Here is a 23292-nt window from a genome sequence, read left to right as displayed (position 1 = left end):
CCATATGCCCATTGTGTGAACATTGTTTATCTCCACTCAAATTTTATATTACACGATAAGGCCCTATGGTGGCCATTTTCAATTTAAAAATGCAGCATTTATCAACTTAATTACACATGATATGATATATCTCGGTAGAAACCATGGTTTTAGACAATATTTCACCCTTTCACAATTATATGCAATATTTAGAGTCAAGCAAAGCCAAATTCTGTCAAAGTTATATGTCCCATGTTACAATGTACACAATACTTTTAGGACCTATGGCAGCCATTTTGGATTCAAAGTACAGCATTTATTACCTCCACGACCAATATGTGATGTATTTAGTTAGAAATCATGTTTAAGACAATATTTTTACTCGTATATCACAGTTATATACATTTTATGATTCTCACTCTTGTGAAAATTAGTTTGTCCATTCGCATTGTACATGATAAATATAGGGCCTATGGCTGGCGGCCATTTTGAATGTCAAAATACAGCATTTATCACATAAATGGCATATTAATGGCAATGATGGCAATGATGTTTTTAGTCAGCATTCCACTCGTTTATCTTAATAATATGCATTTTAGTGCTCACTCTTGTCATTTTTTTTTGCCCTGGCCATTGCCATTGTATTTTAGATATCAAAATACAGCAATATCCCCATATATAACATAATAAATGATATATCTCGTTAGTAATGATGATTTGCATATATTACTTCGTTCATACATCGCTATTTTTTTTGCGGTTTAGTGCTAATTTTTGTGAAAATTAGTTTTCCCTATTCATATTGCACATAATAGAGTATACAATGGCCTATGGCGGCCATTTTGAATATCAGGAAAATAAATATTTTGTCAAAAAATATTTTTTCAGAGAGTATTTCACTCCTGCCACACGATTTCATGCATTTCATTGCCAATGTGCGGACAATTTTAGGATTTTCATGGGTAATTTGCATATTTTGGCGGCCATATTGGATTTTGCCAATTTGCGGAAAATGCTCAAGGTTACACGAGTGGCATCATCCAGATTCGTAATCAGCACCCTCGAATTGACAAGAAACCATCAAAAAATATTGTATATATAAAAAAACAAGGTTTGGTCAAGTTTCTATGGGGCCTATCCTGGACTATTTCTGATTCGGTTCTCAACTGTGCTGTTGGTCTGTGTTGTGTATTTGATAGCCTGGTTCCGTGAAATTCTTGTTCAAGACTAGTGGGTTGCGGTACTTGTGCTGTTGCTCCGAAGTTTTCAATTGGTGAAGACTGGAACTGAACTCTTGGCCCTTGCCTACTGCTTGCCTCATCAGTCCCCCATGATGGCGTGAACCCCACACTGGTTCGCAACTCCGCCATCATCTGGTCAATCTCCGCCATACTGCTTTCCAACCTCTCCATCACTTCAGCTGGCGATACCGCACGCCCTCTTTGTCCTCTGACATCCATTTCTGAACTTCTACACCAACTATCCCACTCCTGACACCACGTGTAGCCGAACCGACTTTCTTTCCTGACGAGCTGGTTCGTTTCGGCTGCAATATACAACCAGTTGGTGTAAAGTCCGTCTTTCTTCACTTCTGACTCTTTACTCCTTCACAATATCTTATATCATATCTCGTGGAACCGCACAACCATGTTGAAGACCGAATACCCAGCATTCAGTATTTCCGTAATTTCAGTATCTTGGTAAGAACTTTCAAGCATCCTCACTCATCTCGGTAAGATCAGTAATTCCCGTCTATTCTCTCGACTCAGTACTTTCCGTATCTTCTCTCGAGTCAGTATTTTCAGTATCTCAGGAAAGTCGGTATTTTCCGTACTTCAGTAAAGTCAGTATTTTCCGTACTTCGGTAAAGTCAGTATTTTCCGTACTTCTCACTTTTTCCAGTCAGTACTTCCAACACTTTCGTGCTTCTGCTTTTCAGACCATGCATTCTGTAGCTCCGTACTCAACATAATTATAGGCATAACAACAAAGTATTTCTATCTTCAAACTTTACTTAGAATACATGCTCACCCTGGCGCAGCAGGATCAAACAGAACTTGAGCAGAGTTTCGGGCAGCAAATACGACTTGTAGGCCTAGGAGCCTGGTTTGTGATCGAGCATAAAGAAGACCTATATCGATCTAGCTCATCGATTGAGGAGGGAGCTTGTCAGGCCATAAAATTGTATCACTATTTAAAAATAGTTAAAATCATAGAATAAATCTTTTCAGTAAAACAATGGTGATTGTCACTTATTTTGTGTATCCAAACAGTGTGAAATTATTAAACATAAAGAGCTAAAACAATTATACAGTTGTAAACTTCGATACTTCTCAGCAAAAAGGCATAATTACATTTTTACAGAAAATCACTACATAATCGATTACAAGCGATTACTGAATTTCGCTATACAACTATAAATATGGGTTAAAAATTATTCTACATTCTTTGCCGTTCCAAAACAACACTGATAATTAAATAAACCTTTCATTTCGTTACAATATATATATATATAATTATTTGAAGTTATACATGTACTACAGCTTTGGCAACTCTTTTATTTTATTCTTAAATAAATGGATGAAGAGAACAATGGTAGGCGTAGCTTAAATCAAGGTTCCCCAGAGCTATCTACCCTTTCCAAAGGGTAGATATATATATATATATATATGTATACACACACACACACACACACACACACACACACACACACATATATAGTTATTCTTAATCAATTACTTTTACAATTATCAAAGAAGAAAATTATCAAAGAAAAAGAATAGTATTTGTATCTCATTCTTTACCCAGATATTAGTCAGTTAGTACGCAAAGTTGTGACAAGGATATTGACAGCACATATATTATCGTGTTATTATATTATATTATAGTGTTTCAAATATAATTCTTCAACTTTCCTTTTTGATATTTTTTAAATTTCGTGATGACAGGGTATTTTGGGTTGATACTGAACCATCTTCCAACCGCATCGAATCCTGTAGCATTGAAGGGGCAAATCGAAGGACATTGATGCACACTGCAAATGATATAGGACTCTTTGATTTGACCATCTCAGGGGTAAGTTCGTTATCTCAAAGTACAGTTTGATCTAAAATTCGAATTTATACCCGATCAACTACAATTTTTTTTTGTTTATAAATAGAAACATGTAATTGGTTTATCAATAAAAAGAAATCGTGGCAACGAGGCAGAACTGCTACGTATATAAAAGTTGAAGGACAAGGCCACCCCAACAAAAAGTTGATTTGAATAAAAAAATAAAAATCAAAGAAGCCTAACGCTTAAAGTTTCATCAAAATCGGATGTAAAATATGAAAGCTATGACCTTTCAGATTTTCGCTTAAGCCTTGGCCCTCGGTCATAAATACAATTAAGAGCTGCTATGAACACCGTACGAACGAATTTTAGAACATTTTATATGATTTTCTTAAGGAGGGCATACAAAACCAGTGTTCGCATACCGTTCTCAGACCAATCGTTAGGTAGAACGTCTCTCGCCCAAGATTTTTAAAGTCACACGAAACCATCTCTGTTAGTAATTTGACCGTGCGAACGTCGTAAGAACATTGTAAGAACCACGCGTTATTTTGTAGGGTCGAGAGTCAATTTTAGAAGCCTTAAACTCATACGATGTTAATAAGAACGCCTTCAGCTTTTTAAAGAGGGTTCTTTCGGCGTTTGCAAGAACGACTTGGCATTTGTAAGGCATTCATAAAGGACTTTGGTATTAATGCCATCTTGAATGTATCAAAATGTCAACAATAATATTTTCGACAGGACACATCAGTAGGCCTATATAACCATTGTAACCATTCTCGATGATTATTTGGTCTGATTTAAAGGCTCAATAAGGACTAGTACCCTCTTTCAGTGTATTAGTCAAGTTTTTGTTTTTCTGTTTGAAGAACTTCATTTACACTACAGCAAAGGTCATCAAGAAAATGATAGTACTTATGAAAGCTAGTGGTGAAGAACTCCTGAATCTTAATCTAGATTATGATCCATACAGTGTTGTAACATACGCTCCGGATGAACAGCCTCAAGAATATTGTAAGTTTATATTCGATCTATTTTTTCATTTTAGAACTTTCAGCTGCCTGAAATCACCTTATACAGTATGGCAAAAAATACAACTTTATCAACATTATAGTAATTTATAAATCTTGAATGTGATATAATGTGAGTGTTACCATGGTTAAGAATTTAATAAAAACTTGTTGGTTGGAAAGCTGACAATTAAGTATAGTCTATCGGAAGTATTATTGTTCATGGAATCGATGAAAATTAAATTAAAAACGTGCAAGAAACATATATTCGGGATGTATAATTTTAAGGGAAAATTAAAACTACTTTTGAATAGGAACGTCTATTGTGGTAAAATACTTATTAATATTACAGCTAATGGAACCTTTTTTGTTCATACTGACAGCGCCATGTAGTAGCAACCCGTGTAGCTTCCTATGTGTTGGAGCAGGACCTAATGATTACACCTGTCTCTGTGGAAATGGTTTCCTATTAAATGAGGATGGTCGTACTTGTATTAAGGGTGAGTTATTTGAACCAAACTATGCCCCATTAGACGAAATCTGTTTATTACGATACATTTTTGCATCATGCGCATAATGCATTTAATCGACTGAATATTTTTTTATCAATTATGATGCCTACAAAAATGGGAAAACGTTAATTTACAAGTCAGTGAAAATGGAAGCATGTGTCGGCGAAATGTATATAAGTGTGATCAATCTTGGTGATGTACGTGCTGTACATGTCTCCTTTATAACTATATTTGAGATCAAGAGGATGGAGAGGGCCGTATTTACGTAGCAAGATTAGATTCAGATATTTTTATTGTCCAATTGCAATCGGGTACAAATGGAAATTCAATTTGTTCGCACAAAATGATTTAGAATATCACGTGATACACACAAAATATTACAAGATACATATAGTAAACAGACAAATCAAAAAGCAAAAATAAGAGAAATTAAGATAAAGGCAGGAAGGGGGGAGGTATATATAATTTCAAGTATGGCTATTAAATGCACGGATTGAAACTGGAACGAAAGAGTTTACGAAGCGTGGGTTTCTGCAGGGAAGGGATCTCAGACGTTCGCCTGACCTCATCAAATTGTGATATTATTGAGGGCATTGTTCTCATTGGTCATGATCTCTTTGGCTTTTTCAAGGACTCTATCTTCATTCTCGTCTACAAAGCAACCATTTTCCTTGGTTATTTTAAATTTAGATTAGAGGCTTGCTTTTCAATTCTTTCTAGTTTCTGTCGTTTCATTCATTTCATTTATTTCCAATTCTCGTAAAATATATAATACAATCAATATAAAACATATGACATATAAATAAAATACCAATGATATGGGGGAGCCAGCATAGGTCATTGGCCTTTCACAGGCTGAGCTCCAATACCATAGTGAGTAGTACAAATAAAGAGGGGGGTACATATGCAATTGTGATGGGGAAATTGTTTACATTACTACTGATACTTAATATTCCTTCATGACATGTTCTTTATATTCTCGTTTAAATGAGGCTATAGATGGGGACATTTTAATGTCAACTGGTATTGCATTCCAAGTTATTACTCCGGAATATTTCACTGACTTTCGTAAAGTCTGATATTTTAGCAAAGGAATATACAAATAATTGGCATGTCTAGTGTGATGTGTGTGATAGCCTTTTTCAAGGCTATCAGAATATAAGCAAGAGAACGATCTCTGGTCAATCACTAGTCAGCAAATCGAGTGTATCATAGCTTTTAGACTTTGCTTGTCAATCCATCTCATGACATCTTGAAAGACATGGGTAATTGGAAAATTACTGTTCTCTTACTTGACTTTTCTTCAGTGCTTGACACTATCAATCATACAATTACGCTAAACACTCTGAGATCCCTTGGGGCTGATAGCTCTTGAGTGGTTTAAGTCATACTTATCTGAAAGGTTTCAAGTAGTCTTTTTCGATAATTCAAAGAGCGGTCCTGCTGAATTAGTTTGCGGTGTACCGCAGGGATCAGTCAGAGGCCCAACCATTTTCTCATTTTACTTTGGTGGTCTTAAACATATTTTAAGATGCCATTGTTTTAAGTATCATTGTTATGCAGATGATATCCAACTGTAGACATCATTCTTACCTAACCAGACCAATGCCATTGATACTGTAAACAATCTCGAGGCTTGTGTTCATGATATCAATAGGGAGATGAGCTGCAATTCTTTAAAATTAAATAATAATAATAATAATAATAATAAATATCGGTATATTTACCGGGAGTTTATAATCACTCGCGTCGCGTGCGGGTTCGTAATCACTCGCGTTTTGAATTTTTGGCGATTTTTTTTTATTTCGGTACGATTTTTTTTAAACGGTGTCTTCAATGGGACAGACATGCAGGGAAAATAAAATGAAATTGAAATTCGAGTTTCGTTTTAAGCCGGCAATTAAGTGCCTTAAAATGAAATGTACTCGACTACTGTTTTAACATACATGTAACAAACAAGCAAATCAGCCATGTGGCTCAACTAACTTAGAATAGATCCGGACTTCTACTGTGTCTTATACGAGGACTCCGAGTCGGAACTTGCCATATCTACCACATCGATATTACATCGTATCATTCCCATATGCGGACATGCCTGCATGCAATGGCCCCAAGGCGGCCGGACCCGGCCGCGGTCGGACACGACGTGCATCGGTAGCATGGAGCAAGATAACGTGAGTCGAGCTGAGTTAGATCCCACGTTATATATGAGACGCCGATTGTACCAATATTATAAAGAACAATTATTTGTTATATAATCATTATTCATTAAATAATAACTATTATCACCCGTATCAGACATCTGAGCTGGTCATTTACAAAACCGTATTTCCCTGTATTTTATTATTATCAGGAAGGGATAGGTATATTGTTTGTATTTTCCTCGGTCTCAATGCGCGTATTGACTTTGCATGCAGAGACGACGCAAAATATACCTTTGTATTTTCCCTGGTCTCACATCCGGGCCTTTGAGGATGCGAATGAAGTGATACGCTTCATAATGTTCCGCGCACCAACGATCTACGGCATAATAAAGACAACGCTGGATCTGGGCGCTTGCAAGTACGTCATAATGGTAAAGTGCAGAGCCTAGACACTGATATTATCATGACACAACAGAACTCTATTCTTAAAAGATATCACCGTTATCATGATTTTTGCTCTAGATATCTGATTTGGATGATAATAAAAATATTGACTGCCCTTCTTTCGGGGAACATCAAATATATTGCCCTTAAAAGACCCATATTGCCCTCGTCTAAAGACTCGGGCCAATATGATTCTTTTGCTGGCAATATATTTGATGTTCCCCTCAAGACCAGTCAATATTATATAATTATTTATATATAATTTACATTCTATTTGTAAATAATTACTATTATATAAAAAAACATTTTTAATTATTTATATATAATTCCAAGTAATACTTCATTACTTGTAAATAATAATAGTTCGACATTCCATTATTTATAAATAATGATTATTTGTTTTTCATTATCTATAAATAATAATTTTTGTGTTTCATTATTTATAAATAATGACACTGCATACTTCATTATTTATGAATAATTGCAATTCGTTTTTTTATTATTTATAAATAAGTTTGTCGAGTTTTCTATTATTTGTAAATGGTAATTATCTATTAACAATGCCAGTGCATATTTCTTTATTTATAAATAATTTGTTGAGTTTCCCATTATATATAAATAATGAACATTCATCGTGTTTCATTATTTATAAATAACATTTTTGTTTGAATATCCCATTATTTATAAATAATCATTATTTATAAATAATAGAATGTCGAACTATTATTATTTACAAATAATGAAGTATTACTTCGAATTATATATAAATAATTAGAAATGTTATTTTACATAATAGTAATTATTTACAAAAAGAATGTAAATTATATCTAAATAATAGTTTATGTAACAAATAATTGTTCTATATAGTATTGGTACAATCGCCGCCTCATATGTAACGTGGGATCTAACTCAGCTCGACTCACGTTAGCTTGCTCCATGCTACCGATGCACGTCGTGTCCGACCGCGGCCGGGTCCGGCCGCCTTGGGGCCATTGCATGCAGGCATGTCCGCATATGGGAATGATACGATGTAATATCGATGTGGCAGATATGGCAAGTTCCGACTCGGAGTCCTCGTATAACACACAGTAGAAGTCCGGATCTATTCTAAGTTAGTTGAGCCACATGGCTGATTTGCTTGTTTGTTACATGTATGTTAAAACAGTAGTCGAGTACATTTCATTTTAAGGCACTTAATTGCCGGCTTAAAACGAAACTCGAATTTCAATTTCATTTTATTTTCCCAGCGTGTTTGTCCCATTGAAGACACCGTTAGAAAAAAAATCGCACCGAAATGAAAAAAAATCGCCAAAAATCAAAAACGCGTGTGATTACCAACGCGACGCGAGTGATTACGAACGCGAGTGAATATAATAAGCCTATTTACCCAGGGAAGCCACTTCAGTTTCGAAAACTGTTCTACCAGCGGGCCCTGCTATTATTATTACCCGGCTTTAGCTGAGCTGCCTAGGCGCTCAAGCATTCAAGGAATTTCTTCCTACCGGGTACCCATTCACCTCACCTGGGTTGAGTGCAGCACAATGTGGATGAGTTTCTTGCTGAAGGAAATTACGCCATGGCTGGGATTCGAACCCACGACCTTCTGTTTCAAAGTCAGAAGACTAATCCACTGGGCCACAACGCTCCACGATAATGAATATAAATGAAGATAAATCTGAGCTGCCGTTTATTGGCTCTAAAGATGCACTAGATATAAGACTTTCCTATTTGAGAATAGGTAATGCTAATTTTATGCCATCCAAATCATGCAGGAATCTTGGAGATTTGTTTGACTCAACAATGCCTATGTCTGTCCAGATCCCTGCCGTGTGTAAATCAGTCAGGTATCAATTGCGTAATTTAGGCATCATTCGCAAGTATTTAACCCGCTCCGCTACAGTATAAATAGTACATGCTCTGATATAATCTCGACTTGATTTGGGGAATTCTCTTTTATTTCAGCTTCCGCAATCCCAAAACAAATTACAGGATTCTGCAGCCTGTATTGTTACCCTTATGAGACGCTCTAGTCACATAACTCCAGTTCTGTCCTCACTGCATTTGTTACCCACTGAGTACCGTATTGTATTTATTTTATTATTGTTAATTTTCACTGCATCCATGGATCAGCTCGGTGTAAAAATGGCAGAGGTAAATATGGCAAAGGTAAAAATGGCAGAGGTAATCATGGCAGTGGTAAATATGACAAAGGTAAAAATGGCAGAGGTAATCATGGCAGATGTAAAAATGGCAAAGGTGAAAATTGCAGAGGTAAAAATGACAGAGGTACAAATGGCAGAGGTAAAAATGGCAAAGGTAAAAACGGCAGAGGTATACATGGCAGAGGTAATAATGGCAGAGGTATAAATGGCCAGTCTTAAACCCCCATGCCAACAAATCCAAAAGCCCCTCCATGTACAGTAGATGAAACATGAAAGGTTCTGAGAAGAAAATAAGAATTATAATGTTGAACTAATAAAAAGGGTAACATTTGTAAATCATACAAATGTTACCCTTCCTTGGTAACATTGGTCTTCTTCACCAATTGATAACACTTGAGGTGGTATTTATTATTTTTTTCCTGAACTTACATGTTCGGCCTTCTCATGTCAAATCGCTCTTCTTATATTCAAATTTTATTCGAAGCACACTTTGGATCCCAAGTACTGTACTTAATTCATAAAAGGGGAAATTCACCCTGACATAAAATGTATTGTAAAAGTAGAAAATAGTTAAAATGATATTGGTGGGGGTTTTAGGGAGAATTAAAAAGCTATTAGAATTTTAATGGTGACGTCATTGGCGAACAGTTTTTCCCCATATATAATGTATTAAGAAATATCAATGAAATGTCATTTTCTTTAAATAAAAATGGTTTTTATTATACCCTAAGTATATTAACCTAAAATCATTCCACATCCGCTCCTGAAAGATTTTTAAAACCAATCATGAGCCACTGAAAAGTATACATTTTGTTCCATAAAATAAGGGGCGGCTGCTCGTATAGGACGTCACAGATAAAAAACTCAAACTTCTTATAACTTTGTTAATCTTTGATGGGGTTTCCGCAAACCTTAACTTCATTTTTCTGCTATTTTTACAGTAAACCATTTGTCAGGGTGAACTTCCCCTTTAAAACACGTCAATGGAATGGTACCTAAGAAAAGCCTATAAATTTAAATCCCTGATTCGCTACACATTTCCAAATTCATGCGGTAACTGTTACCATAGAAACTAGTCTAGGAACATGACATCCGCATGGACTAGCTGCAATGATGTATTGCTCTGAAAAACTTAACACTAATTAATATTCTTATATCATTTACATTAAACTATATCAATATCTATTCGAATCGAATTTGATGTTGAAATATGAAAAGTTACTTTAATTACGAAACATTTTGTTACTTTTTCTGTTATCCAAGTTATGCAAGTGGTTCGAAGAAATCCTGAACTTGTCTATTTCAGTGTGTTAATGGTAGCCCACATTGGTGTTTACATTAAAATTCGTTTTGTATGCGATTTAGTGCTGTTCTACTATACAAACTGGCCAAGATAAACCCTTTCATCACTCACTAATTGAATTTTTGCATGAAAATGTTTTAGTTTAATCATATCAACGATAAAGTAAAGTCCTAAAATTATGAAATGTCCAAATGATATCTAATCGTTCGTATTACTCATTTCGTCGATAGGAGTCAATTTAAGATCAATAATTATGACTGATATTAACTGGAAAGACTCAGTCTTTTCCTTGTTGATGTAGCATGTCATGATCTTTACCGCTGTCATTTTTGCCTCTGCCATCTTTACCTCTGCAAGTTTTAACTCCGTCATTTTTACCTCTACCATTATAATTACCTCCCGTTGGCAGTCATATTTACTGCTGTACTGAAACGCGTTTTTTGGGATCACGCATGACTGGCCATCCCCCGGGATTACCTCTGCCATTATTACCTCTGCCATTTTTACCTGGCACCCATGGATCTGCCCCAGAATATAATGTTAATTTGTTGATGCCATACAACCCTCCTCGACGTTTAAGATCTTCTGATTCAAAATTGCTTGCAGTTCCTAAATCCAAGAAATCATGGGGGGGGGGGGGGGGTCGGTCATTTGCACATGCTGGACCATCCTTGTGGAATCAGTTGCCATATTTCATTCGCAGTATTTCAAACATCGATTGTTTCAAAATTGCTCTAAAAAACCCTTTTTAAAAAATTGCCTTCCAGTAGTTTCCTTTCATTGTAATGACTGTGTTTCTTTCATCCTTGTCCCTTCCTGCTCCATGTCAATTTTCTATTATTTCTTTTTCGCAGCGCCTTGAGCACATAATCAGTGTAGATTTGGCGCTTTAGAAATACTCTATATTACTATTATTGTTATCATTTGTTATTTGAAACATATCATTTAAATGTGGGGTAACAAGTTTTTATTATACATATACATACATGATGCAACTTGCAATTTGTGTGTTTGGATTATATCAAGTACAGTATATTCTATTTTCTAAAAAAAGGATCAGAGGGAGTTCTCGGATGAGAGTTTGTAATTGTCATTTATTTTATTATAAAGTTTCTCATGATGATACTCTCGTTTTGTGTTTCTTATGGCATCATTTACCATATTGGTTTGCTTCTTGTATGTGTTTTCCTTATAAACGGTTGGATTCTTTATACATTTATGGTATTAGGATTTTTTCTTACGAAAAAGCTTTTTTAAATGAATTGTCACACCATGGATTCTTTATTTCTTTTCGATTATCTTTGGGGTTTTGATTTGGAAAGCACTGATCATAAAAAAAGTCTCAAAAAATGATTTGTATAGCTGGTTAACCACAGAGCTTGATTTTCCCAATTTACCTGACTCAAATCGGAATAAAAGCGTATTATTTTTGTTTATCATGTTTAACAGTTTTAACAGCCCCTGCAGTTCTACTTAAGTTCATAACAAGATCAGAAATACAAAATAAATAAAATGATAATAATTCCAGAAGTAAAAAGGAATAGGAATTAATGTATTGTGCAAAATCATTGGACTCCATTTCATCTTCAAGAAAATGATTTATATTGACATCTCCCATTATACAACAAAGTTTCTGATAATGGATGAGTTCGAATAGAGTTTGTTCAGGGAATACCTTGAAGGCAAGAAAAGGCTGACCGGGCGGTCTATACAGTGCGTATCAAAAAAAGTTTACACTTTGAAAAAGCACTGTGAATTGAAAAATATACAATATGTGGGTAATTTTTTTCACATATAATTACGGGTTTGGGTCTGATCTATCCAATGAAAGTAAAATTTTTGACAGAATGTTACACTTGAGTGAACACTGTCCATTTTTGCAAAGCTCGCATAAATCTGTTTGCGCAGAAGTGCTCGTTTTCACGCTGTGTCAAGGGGAAAGGGCAAAATCAAACTTACCCTGCGAAACATTTCCCAAACATTTCCTTTGCACTTTTAGTCAATTGACATAAAACGGATACATTTAAGCATTTTGTAACAATTTTGCTACCCAAATTGAAATTTCAACACTTTGTAAGCAAGTTTATATCAGACATCTCCAGTCAGTTCATGTAAATCACAACTCAGTGTAAAGCAAATATCGTCACGATGGCCTCGGTGTGTGGGGGGGGGGGTGGGGTGGGGCGCAATGCACTCTTCAAAGTGATTTGGGCAAGGAAACATGTTAAGCAAATGACGATATAACTGTAAAAAATATTTCCGTTTGAGTGAGCACCACTAACTTTTGAAAAGTTAGTGAAACATGTTTTGCGCAGAACTTTGAAATATTAATATGTGAATACGTGGAATTTAACTAGTAACATTTATTTGAATATATCTTTTACCTTTTTTAAATGGATCTGTACCAATGTTAAAATGTTGAAAAATCTTCAGAATATAACAAATGTATAATTTTACAGGATTCGTTCTAAGTGTAAACTTTTTTTTGATACGCACTGTAGCACCAACTATGACATTTCTCCTGTTACACATAATATCAATAAATATACTCTTTACTTCTTGCTCAATTAATGTTAAGTCTTCATGTATTTTATATTTCAATGATTTATCTATAAATATACCAACTCCACCGCCTAAACGGTAATTTCTACCTCTATTAACATAATTGTGTCCTTCTGTGACATTGTGACCTTTGAAAAAGAACGATGTCAAACGGCTCAACTCTGTTACATGCATGCATGCATCATTTTTGTGATGTATTTATCATACATACGTAACATAGATTTTGTTTATGATCCTTCGATGGGGCAATGTTTCAGAAATAATACTGTATGTTGTTATGTATGTAGGAGGTAGATGTCATCTGGCACAATAAAACTCAGTTTCAGCCTTCAGTAATATTGTAACATGCAATATGACATGTTTCTTTTTTAAAATGTTTACTTGTTATATTTATTCATTCATTTTCAGTCTCTTAAACTTTTCGTGCAATAATTTGTATTGAGTGTGGACCTGGAGGTTGCAAGCTTCGTTTCCTCTTTACAATATTTATCCTTATACATTTGAGAATGAATCGTGTGTGGATTGTTTTTATTCATGTGTTGTTGCAGGGTGATATGTCTACCGTGATTGTTTATAGATAGTTAAAGGTCAAGTCCACCCCAGAAAAATGTTGATTTGAATATTTAGAGAAAAATCAAGCAAGCATAATGCTGAAAATGTTATCAAAATCGGATGTTAAATAAGAAAGCTATGGCATTTTAAGGTTTCGCTTATTTTTTACAAAACAGTGATATGAACAACTCGGTAACATGCAAAAGAGTCAGTCGATGATGTCCATCACTCACTATTTCTTTTGTTTTCTATTGTTTGAATTATACAATATTTCATTTTTTACAGATTTGAAAATAAGGACCAACTTGATTGAATCACATGTAGTATTATACAATGCTAATTCCACATGTTCAGGAGGAATTAATCGTTGTTTCACTTGACAATGAGTATGGAATTAGAATATTTCATATTTCATATAGTAAAAAACAAAAGAAAAAGTGTGTGGATGACGGCATCAGTTTCCTCATTTGCATATCTACCAGTGGCGAACGCACAGAAGCGTTGTTAGCCTACCAGAACGCTAACATTAGGGCCAGTCACACCTTTCACGGGCGACCACCGCTAGACGCATTGTTTTCACTTACAGAGTACTAAAATAGGCCTACCGGCAGGCGCGGATCCATGGGGGGGGGGGAGGGCCGAGGGGGCCTCGGCCCCCCCCCCCCCTTCGGCAAAAAAAAAAGAGAGGGAAAGAAAGAGAAAAAAAAGGAGAAGAGGGGAAAGAAAAGAAGAAAAAGACGAAAGGAAGAGGGGGAAGAAGGGAAGAAAAAAGAGAGAGGAAAAGGGGGGAAAGAAAAGAGGAAAGGAGAGAGGGAGAGGGGGAAAGGAAAAGGAAAAAAAAAGAGAGAGGAAGAAGGAGGAAAGAAGAGAAGAGAGATAAAGGGGAAAAGAAGAGGGGAAAAGAGAGAGGAAGAGGGGGAAGGAAGAAGAGGAGAAAAAAGAGAGAGGAAAGGGGGAAAGAAAAGAAGAAAAAGGGAAGAGGGGGAAGGAAAAGGGAGAGGAAAAGGGGAAAGAAATAGAAAGAAAATGAGAGGGAAAGGAAAAGGAGAAAAAAAGAGAGAGAGGGAAGAGGGGAAAGGAAGAGAAGAAAAAGAGAGAGAAAAGGAGAAAAAAGAGGAAGAGAAGAAAAGGGAGGGGGAAGGAGAGGGGGAAGAAAAAAGAGGAAGAGGGGAAAAGAAAAGGAGAAAAGGGAGAGAGAGGAAGCTGGAGGAAAGAAGAGAAGAAAAAAAGAAAGGGGAAAGAAAAGAAGGAAAAAGAAGAGGGGAAAGAAAAGAAGAAAAAAAGGAGAAGAGGGGAAAGAAAGAGAAAAAAGAGGAAGAGGGGGAAGGAAGAGAAGAAAAATGGAGGGGGAGGGGGAAGAAAAAAGAGGAAGCGGGGAAAGAAGAGGGGGGAAGAGAGAGGAAGAGGGGGGAAGGAAAAGGAGAAAAGGGAGAGAGAGGAAAAGGGAAGAAAGAAGAGAAAAAAAGAGAGAGAAGGGGGGAAGAAAAGGGGAAAGGAAGAGAAAAAAAGGGAGGGGGGAGAGGGGGAAGAAAAAAGAGGAAGAGGGGAAAGAAAAGGAGAGAGGAAGAGGGAGGAAAGAAGAGAAAAAAGAGAGAGAAAGGGGGGAAAGAAAAGGGGAGAGGAAGAGGGGAAGGACGAGAAGAAAAAAAGAGGAAGAGGAGGAAAGAAAATGATGTTCGAACCAAAAGGGCGCCGAGATGATGTTCAAATGAATGTCAAAATGATGTTCGAACTGGGGGCGCCAGATTGATACTCGAACTAGGGGGGGGGGAGGGGGCCGAATCGATGTTCGAACTAGGGGGACGCCAAATTGATACTCGAACTAGGGGGGCTCAGAATTGATGTTGGAACTAGGGGGCGCCAAATTGATACTCGAGCTAGGGGGGGCTGAAATGATATTCGAACTAGGGGCGCAAAATTGATGTTGGACCTACATGTAGGGGCGCCGAATTGATATTCGAAGGGATGTTAAAATGATGTTCGAACTGGGGGCGCCAAATTGATACTCGAACTAAGGGGGGAGGGGGCCGAATCGATGTTCGAACTAGGGGGACGCCAAATTGATACTCGAACTAGGGGGGCTCAGGATTGATGTTGGAACTAGGGGGCGCCAAATTGATACTCGAACTATGGGGCGCCAAATTGATGTTGGACCTACATGTAGGGGCGCCGAATTGATATTCGATCTAGGAGGGCGCCAAAATGATGTTCGAAGGGATATTAAAATGATGTTCGAACTGGGGGCGCCAAATTGATACTCGAACTAGGGGGGAGGGGGCGAATCGATGTTCGAGCTAGGGGGGTGCCAAACTGATACTCAAACTAGGGGGGCGCCGAATTGATGTTCGAACTAGGGGGGCGCCAAATTGATACTCGAGCTAGGGGGCGAAATTATTTTCGAACTAGGGAAGCCAAATTCAGTTCGAAGGGATGCCAAAATGATGTTCGAACCGGGGGTCGAATTGATGTTAGAACGGGGGGGGGGGGCGAATTGATGATCGACCTACATGTAGGGGCGCCGAATTGATACTCGAACTAGGGGGGGGGGGCGCCGAATCGATGTTCGAACTGGGGGGCACCACATTGATGTTTGAACTAGGGGGCGCCGAATTGATATTCGAACTAGGGGCGCCAATTTGATGTTCCAACTGGGGGCGCCAAATTGATGTTCGACCTAGGGAGGCCAAATAGATGTTCGACGTAGGGGGGCGCCGATTGAATGTTCGAACTAGGGTCGCCAAATTGATGTTCGAACTAGGGGGCGTCGAATTGCTATTCGAACTTGGGGCGCCAAATTGATGTTCGAACGAGGGGGGCGCCAAATTGATGTTAGAACTAGGCGGCGCCGAAATGACGTTCGAACTATGGGGCGCCGAATTGATGTTTGAACAAGGGGGAGGGGACGCCAAATTGATGTTTGAACTGGGCGGGGCGCCAAATTGATGTTCGAACGAGGGGGGCGCCAAATTGATGTTAGAACTAGGCGGCGCAAAAATGACGTTCGAACTATGGGGCGCCGAATTGATGTTTGAACAAGGGGGAGGGGGCGCCAAATTGATGTTTGAACTGGGCGGGGCGCCAAATTGATGATCGAACTAGGGGAGCGCTAATTTGATGTTTGACCATAAGGCGAGAAATACATGTTTCAGAAGGGGGAGGGCAAAGTGATATTTCACATGGCGCCAAATTCATTTTCAACCGAGGGCGCCAAATTGACCTTGAACTTAGGGGGCTCCATGCAAATTCATGATCGACCAGGGGCGCAACATTGCTCGTATTGCCTGTTTATAGTGAAATTTATTTCCTGCCCAAAAAGGTTAAATTAATGCGGCTGATTTAAAATATCCCGTTATTACGATAATAGACAAAAATCAATGTGCTCGAGTTTGAAGTTTGTTTGGCAAGATAGGTATCCTGTTCAGGGTCAGAAAAGGGGTAAATATCAAATTCAGCTGGCGCTACGCGCTCGCAATATTTGATTAGTGAGGTGTTTATCCTCTCCATCGATCACACGTACATAAGTCCTTAAAAAGTCCTTAAAGCTCGCATTCATTTCTTAAAGGACAAGTCCACCCCCCCAAAAAAAATGTTGATTTGAATAAATTGAGAAAAATCAAACAAGCATTATGCTGAAAATTTCATCAAAATCGGATGTAAAATAAGAAAATTATGACATTTTCAAATTTTGCTTATTTTTCACAAAACAGTGATATGCACAACTCAGTGACATGCAAATGAGACAGTCGATAATGTCCCCCACTCACTAATTCCTTTGTTTTTTTATTGTTAGAATTATACAATATTTCATTTTTTACAGATTTTACAATATGAGCCAACTTGATTGAACCATTTAGTATCAAACAATGCTAATTGCTCACGTTCAGGGAGGAATTAATCGTTGTTTCACACGACAACGGAGAAAAAGTGAATATTTCATATTTCATATACTAAAATACAAAAAGAAGTATTGAGTGAGTGATGTCATCAGTCTCCTCATTTGCATACCGACAAGGATGTGAATATAACTGGTTTGTGAAATTAAGCGAAACTTAAAAAGTTGTTGGCCTACCTATTATCTTTGTGTATTTCCTATAAGATTCTCAAAATATTCCTTTTCAGGTGTCTCAATTGTCAAAAATGAAGGCCTATAAGCTAGCGCTGTGCGCTCGCATTTTTATTGGTGATTTATGTATACCTATACAGTGGCGTAACTACCAGGGGGCATGGGGGGCACGTCCCCCCCAAAAAAAAAGAAATTATTGTTTATTATAATCTTATATTATATCGTAATTATTTTACATAAGAAGCATTTTTTTCATGACTTTATGAAACAGTTTGCTCAGGGCCTATGTCTTCATTGTTCCTGGTGCTCGGATAGACTGTTTAACGAGATGTACAATCCTGTTGTACTAAAACCTCCCGTTTTCAAATCAATATACACCAAATATATTTCCTCGCATTTCGAGTTATTATTGTTTTATGTAGTGACATTTGCTTCTTTTTCATGACTACTTACAGTGATTGCCCAATTTTAGGGTCTTAATATAAAACATTTCCTGTCCGTGCTAACGTTCGCATTAGTTGATTGGTGAGATGTCTGCTCTTCATGAATTCCTAAAATCAGTTCTTAAAATGTCAATTTTTCTGATCTGAATATCAAAAATTTTTAGCTCGCGCTTCGCGCTCACATCATTTGGTTAGTGAAATACGTAAGGACTTAGTGAATTCCTACAAACAAGCCTTAGAATGCCCCTCTTCAGGTCTGAATTTCATAAATTTTTAGCTCCCGCTTCGCGCTCGCAGTATTTGATTAGTGAGATGCTGATAAAGTAAACATATTTTGAGTGGTAAATGAAAAAATGTATTTTGGCGTGTTCTGGAAGAATGGATTGCATTTTTAAAACAAATAATGAGGTGATAGTGACTGGCAATTCATTTGTGGTTAGTTGAAACATGAAGATACCTAAACTATAGCTATGTAAATCTGGGATTCGAAGGAGTTGATTTCCATAGAAATATCGACTTGTTTGGGAGAGGAAACCGGCATTTTTTATGTTTCTTGCCGCACGTTTTTGAATAATAAGCAACTTGTTTAGTTGAGTTTTGCTGCTATTGCCCCAGGCGAGTATACCGTAGGTGAGGTAAGGCAGAATTAATAGTCCAGTCAATATAGGGTTTGACCCACCACTCAGATACAGGAATCGTGATTACACGTTCTTGCTGAATCAAGTTGCTGCTTCAGGATGAAGCATCCATTTTCTATTCTTTCCTCTTTGATAAATCTCCTAAGGATGGCAACTATCTCCAAATATTGTAGCTATAGTTTCTTAGCAAATCATATGCAAATAATACCAATTACCTGATATTTATGGCAAATAGAAATTGCTCAGTGAGACAAAGAACAACCAAGTAGACTTTAACAGATGACGGACTAAGCCAGATTATTGCCTTTCCAACAAGAGGACACAACATAATGGAACACCCTTACATCACCACCAAATACCATCCAACATTAATTAAACAGTGTGTACACATTCAAGGATTTATTTGCCACTATGTGTTACTCATGGGTATTCTGTAAGGGTATACAGAGGAATAAACCTTTCAGTAATTATGGTAAGACTAAGGATGTTCTTCTGGAGGAATGCTGACTTCAATAGTGTCATGCAGATGTACTTTGGACAATCATACAACTCTCTGTACTGAAACCGACAAGTCGAGCATAGGACATTGAATGCCAATCAAGAGGACTTTGACAAGAACCAAACCGTTACCCATGTCTTCTTCCGACACAAGTTGCCTCAATGAGACGCTGGACACAGCGGCGTAACAGGGGTCGGTGGCCAGGGGGGGGGGGGGGGGGGGCAAGAGCCCAACATTTCCCGGTCATATCATGGTATGAACAGGTGTAATGGTGTAATGAGGCGACTATTTTCAGAAGGCCAGATATTGCGTATCAGGCAGAATTTATCTTTAAAAAAAGTTGCGAGCAAGCGGAGCGAGCGAGCAAAAATTTTGACTTTTTAATACAAAAATCCAATTTAGTGATAGATTTTGACATGATATCCAGAGAATAATATATTTCACTCTTCTTTGTGGCAGTAGCGTGAATAGTAAAAAAAACCGAGGGGCGCAGTATAGCGCATGAGCTAAAAAGCTGCTTTATATAAGTCCCGAGTGAGCGAAGCGAGCGAGAAAAAAATCACCTTTTCATGATAATAATAATACTAATAATACTACTTCTCTTATATAGCACATAATAAACTGAAAGTTTCTCTACGCGCTTTGCAATAAAGGAAACAAAATACACATACTGCAAACAAAGAAGAATCTAACTTTGAGCTATTTTTTTATATTATATTCAGTAAATAAAATCATATTCTACACTTTTCCTTTGCTTTTCTTTCCTCCTTTTTTTTGTTCTTGTTTGTAGAACTTTTTGGGGCCATGGCCCAACCCTTCCATACGAAGTGCTGTGCGGTTGGGGTCCGGGGCGGAGCCCCCGGAACTTCTTGATATCAAAGCCATTTAAACCTCGCATATTGCCGCTATTTTAATCAAATCGCGGGCATGTACAGGATATAGCTTTTACACAACACATTTATTCAACCCAGTTGCGTAATGAACCAAATATTTTGAGGGGCAAAACATAGTAATGTGGGAAAAATCTGTAAAACGTCGCCAGCGTGCAAAGCGAGCTGGAAAAAATTGCCCATTAAAATTACATTTCAATTATGTGATAGATTTTTCATTATATTCAGCAAATAACACATTTCAATGTTTCCATTCATTTCATTATACGTTGTCTCTTATAATTTATTTTATTTCCTCTTGGGTGTGGAACCAAGTGATTGAAAGTGATTGTGAACGGGGGGGGGGGGGGCGTTATAGAGCCATTTAAAGGTTATAAATGAAGAGCCCCTACTGCGTGGGGTCTGGGGCAAAGCCCCGGTAGCTTATTTGCATACAATTTAGCAAGCTTATAGCACAATGTTGTATGCAGTCCATCTTTCTCCCCGCTCTTTAATTTCAATCATCGGCAGCCCGGTCGTGTTATTTTTTTTTTCTTATCCCTTTTCTTTGTTTTCCAAAAATTAGCTTTTGACTAATTACATTCTACCTTTGTTTCCCGCTATTGTTTGCCATTTTGTCATCTTTTCATTTATTTCCCATCGTACTATTGCATTACATAGGCCTATTTCGGAATGATTTGTTCTTTCTAAAATGTTCTTCTTTCGTATATTTTCCCGCTTTCCTTCCTTTTCTATTAAAAAAGGGGCAACTTGCCCCTCCTGCCCCCCCGCCTGTTACGCCACTGGCTGGACATAAGTTGTGTCGGAAGAAGACAAAGAGTTATATAGGAAGGCTAGGAAAGCTTGCGCATGTTAGAGCTCCAAAAGCATCAGTTAGGTAAAGCTCAGAATTGCTACAATGCATTGAAGAGGACCATAAAAGGGTTTGCAGACAAGCATATAATACATAATTTGTTGACTGGATTGACAGTGATTCAGGCTGTAACAATTAACATGTTGGGAGCCCTTGATATCACGTGCTATGACTACATCGGAATAGCATTATTAAAGAAAGGCAAAATATTTTTTGTCTTAGTATTTACCACTGATCATGATGATGATGACGCTAGCTGCTCTACAAGTCCTGACCCAGACATGGTCAGATAACATAATGTTTAGTCAAGCAGGTGTAGCCAAACTACTGAAGAAATTGCTAAAGAAAACGACCCGCATGAAGCTACTAGGCCAGATGGAATCTCTGCTACACTTCTTAATGGGACTACTCATCATATCTTACCTGCCGTAAGTTTGCTTTTCCTGGCCTGCCTCTTTAAACGGTGAAATTTCAAGAAAGTCTTTGTTGTTCCCATCCATACAAGTAGGGGTTGTCAACTCTTACAAACTACACACTAATTAAAATATTGTGCTTTGTTCTTGCTAATCCCATCATCTTGCTTTAGGAAGCGAAGAACATATTTCCAGTATTTTTCCTTCAATATATAAAATTGCATGCTTAGTGAAAGCAGCATATTAATTTGAACAACGGAAATGTTTTCACTGCAATCAATGTGAGAAAAAAAAAATGACATTTACCACTTATTTGCATAATATGCTAATGAGGCAGATTTGCTAGCCTTTTTTAAATAAAAATATTGAACTTATTTATTCATCATGAACCTTTGTTCAAATTACTTGCTGTGGACATTTAATTTGTAATTTTTGGGATTATTTTCCTTATTTTCTTTTTTTAAATGGCTAATTTGCATAATATGCTAATTAATGCTCATAAATTGGGATGAATTCTCATGCTTAGTGATAGTAGCATGTAAATGTCAACATTAATGAAATTTTTTCAAGCAGTCTATATAAGAAAAATCACAATATCTTGACATTTTCCATGACAGTTTGCTATATATATATAAATTCCAAGAAATTTTGTAGAATCGACTTTACTTAGATTTGAATTGGCAATCGGTATATCACCTGGCGAAGATTGTATATTATTACTAAACAACCTATAATGGGTTTTGTTAACATTTATAGATAGCTTATTTATGTTTATCCAGGCCTGCATCATTTTCATTTCCTCGTTCAGGATTGCAAAGAGGCTGATGGGGTTAAGATGGGAGTAAAATGTATTAGAATCATCTGTAAGAAGAATTAACGACAAAATATTAGAACATTGTTGGAAATCATTATACACAATATGAATGATAAGGGGCCTAACAAAGAGCCTTGTGGGACACCACAAGTTACACGTCTAGCGTAAAAGTCTTGTCCATTAATATTCACAAACCGTTTTCTGTTGGAAAGATAATATCCAAACCACTCAAAGGACTTTCCTCGAATACCATAGTAGGATAATTTGTATTATGAATAATCATATGGTATCGAAGGCATTGGAGAAGTCATGGACCTATAATAGGTCCATGGAGAAGTCAAGGTAAATTCCAACAGTGTGAGACATGTTATCTATGGCTTGGACTATCTTATCTAAGAAAACCAGTAATACATGAGTTGTGGAATGTTTCTATCTGAAGCCGAATTGATCATTTGATAAAATGTTATGATAAAGTAAAAATTTCATTGTACGTGAGTATACCAGTTTTTCGAGGAATTTTGCAAACGGAGGTCAAGAGATAAATAGGGCGATAACTACTAAGTTGATCGAAAGTCCCTTTCTTTAATATTGGTATAACCTTAGCAATTTTCATTTTCTGTGGAACAATGTCATTAGTAATCGATAGATTTAAGATATGTGTCAGGGGTGCTATAATTTGATATGCCATCGTGCCCTGGGCTTTAATTGAATTTTAGATTACTAACAATATCTATAACTTCTTGTTCTTGGATAGGGATGACAAATAACGAATGTGGGTTTGGGGATTTTAAAATGTCTTTAAAGTCTATATCAGTTGTGGAAATATTATGGGCAAGATTTGGGCCAATATTGACGAAAATAGTTATTGAATTCCTCTACAATTTCGAGGGGATTTAGTATGTAATTGTCGTTTATACGAATTCCTGTAATCTTGTTGGATATCTTTTTTCTTTGCAG

At 37.0% G+C, this 23292-nt stretch overlaps 1 long non-coding RNA gene across 1 annotated transcript; it reads left to right on the top strand.

Moving 5' to 3' along the window:
* Positions 1–2925: 2925 nt before the first annotated feature.
* Positions 2926–5208, top strand: LOC135153786 (uncharacterized). Its single transcript, XR_010293292.1, has 3 exons — positions 2926–3054; positions 3903–4047; positions 4427–5208. It is a non-coding gene; the product is annotated as an uncharacterized LOC135153786 (long non-coding RNA).
* The last annotated feature ends 18084 nt before the right edge of the window (positions 5209–23292 follow it).

Source organism: Lytechinus pictus, chromosome 3, assembly GCF_037042905.1.
Source record: "Lytechinus pictus isolate F3 Inbred chromosome 3, Lp3.0, whole genome shotgun sequence".
NCBI classification, from domain to species: domain Eukaryota; kingdom Metazoa; phylum Echinodermata; class Echinoidea; order Temnopleuroida; family Toxopneustidae; genus Lytechinus; species Lytechinus pictus.
The sequence above is the reverse complement of the archived record's forward strand: the minus strand, read 5'-3'. Positions and strand labels throughout refer to the sequence as shown.